General features: G+C 37.2%; 1 protein-coding gene across 1 annotated transcript in view; it reads left to right on the forward strand.

Moving 5' to 3' along the window:
- Window positions 1-2,500, forward strand: part of LOC125027870 — a 28,860-nt gene that overhangs the window by 24,269 nt on the left and 2,091 nt on the right. The window lies entirely within an intron of this gene.

Genomic DNA, 2,500 nt, shown 5'->3' on the forward strand with positions numbered 1-2,500 from the left:
TTAATCATTCTCTCTCCCTACTGGTTTTACCTCTTAGGAAGGATAGCTATGGCGTTAAGGGTTGTGATAGCTAGGAGTTGTAAGTGAAGTAGTGTTGAGGTGGAGTTCCAAGGGGAAACCAGAGAGGCTCCCTAGTTGGCGGAGGTCAGTGGTTGTCCGCACTTGTAGGCTGCTCGGTGTGGACGCCCCCGTATTTCCAGAACTACAAGTGCCTGGCCGGGCGGTCCAATGAGAGAGCTGCGAGGTGCCCGGTGTTAACCAGTTAGGACTCGGCAGTGGGTCGAGAAATGTACCTGCTGACGATCAATCAGAACGTAGCTACTGAACTTAGCATGACCCAACCTGAAGAGCGTGCGTAGCATGTGTGATGTACAAGTTGGGAGCCATGGCTGCATTGATGTAAAATGTCATGAAATATCATGATCAGTTACAATGTTTAGTACTTTTGTCAAGTGAAAACAATTGCCAAACACTGCTAGATAATAAACTAACATTGGCATGCCTTTAGGTTCTATTCTTCGTTATATCATGTAATTCGAATAAAAAAAAATACATTTAATTAACCTCTTGTTCTTACCTACTTCCCATCTCGCTCTCTCTTTCTCTCCATTTATCCGTTTCCCTGCTTCTCCCTAGCCGCACGTCATCAGCGAGGGAACATATCGGGTTTAAAGTGAATCCCATAAAGTTTTAATTCCAACGGTTTACGTTTCACAGATTAATTTTCGTTTTCAGCTCTCGGCATTTTTCTCGAGTGTATTTACGTATTTATTTAGCTGGTTATCTGATTATTATTAATTTCTTATTCAGAGTCAGAGAGGAATAGGATGACTTCGTTGAAGTTAAGTTTGATGATGATGGTGAAGATGATAATAGGTGATGATTACAATATGGTGATGATGATGATGATGATGATGATGATAATGATTACTATTAGTATTATCACTGATATTATTATCAACATACCAAAACAGTAAAAAAAAAACGTAAATGGCAGCAAAAATGACAGTAACAAAAAGAAACATTTTATACTGAAAGCATATTCTCTGAAACACAGTATGAATAATAATTTCCATGGTTGATTTCCATTCATAACCTGTTAGTTCATTATAATCAGGCATATGAGTTCTCTGGGACACCTGTTTTTGCTGTATTTGTTGAGGTTTGGTGTTTTATTTATGCCTGAATGGATATTGTTGTCAATGGCATTATCAATAAGTAGAAGTAGGCATATTTTTTCTTTATACTTCAAGATATTTTTATCTCCTTGCTTTTTTTTTTGTTTTTGTTTTTCAATATTAACCTTAATCCTGTTTATTCATATACTTCTTGGTTGTAATCTTTCGCCTCACTTTTTTTTTTTGGGGGGGGGAGGGGGGAGTTGACACAATTTTGGAAACCCTGAGACCCACAAAAGACCCTCTGTTGTGTTATTCAAGTGATGTCACGTGTTTTTAGATAATGGTATAAATGATAATATCGGTAACATAACAGTAGGCTCTGTTGTTGCATAATAACTGTTATAATAATACTATTGCCGATGATAATAGTAACAATAATAATGACAATACTGACAGTGGTATCAGTAACAATAATGGTGACAGCTACCAATATTAATAATAATAATAATAAAAACACGATGGCAGTCTCAGTAAAACACTTTAGACAGTTACAACAACAACAACAAATATGGAACGTCAACAAAATCGTCCAAACGAAGCGACGCCACAAAACAAAAGACAGTCGGAGGCGGCGACTTCGGCCGGAGGGAAGACCCAACAGACGCCCGTTCCTCTCTTCTTCTTCTTCTTCTTCTTCTTCTTCTCCTTCTTCTTCTCCTTCTTCTGCTTTAAAAATAGCTCATCGCGTGTATACGGCCGACCGGCAATCTCACAGCAGATGAAGCGTTTCCAGCAGGATTTTTTTTTTTTTAGCTTGTAGGAGCGTAATGATAGTAGTGGTTGAGGCCCGTCCGTACTGCTAGGTCCTACAGGCACTTGTTCGTTTTCTTTTTTTATTTCCTTTTTTTTTTTTTTTCGCTTTTTTCATTCGTCGCAGCTCAAAGACAGACTGTGATGGAAGACGCTCTAGATTCGCTCTGTTTGCTTGTTCATCTGGTTTTTCTTCGGGAAGCTACGCGGTCAAGATTTTTATATTTGTTCAGATGGAACAGACGTGTCATTTTTCAAAGTTTAAGGACAGACTTTTATAAACTGAATTTCCGCTGATTTCAGACGGTATCTATTGGGCATTTCAATAAATTAGATGATTTCATACAACTAATACTACGTCAACGACCACTATGACAAATAATGATGATGATAATAATCGTAATAACAATTATGATCACAATGAAAATAATGATAATGATAATGATAGTTATAATGATGATGATAATGATGATGATAATGATGATGATGATAGTAATTTTTGATGATGAGGGTAATGCTAATGATGATAATAGTTGTCACTATAGCCATAAGCATAGTTTTAATCATAA

The sequence above is a fragment of the Penaeus chinensis genome, chromosome 8, assembly GCF_019202785.1.
Source record: "Penaeus chinensis breed Huanghai No. 1 chromosome 8, ASM1920278v2, whole genome shotgun sequence".
NCBI lineage: Eukaryota > Metazoa > Arthropoda > Malacostraca > Decapoda > Penaeidae > Penaeus > Penaeus chinensis.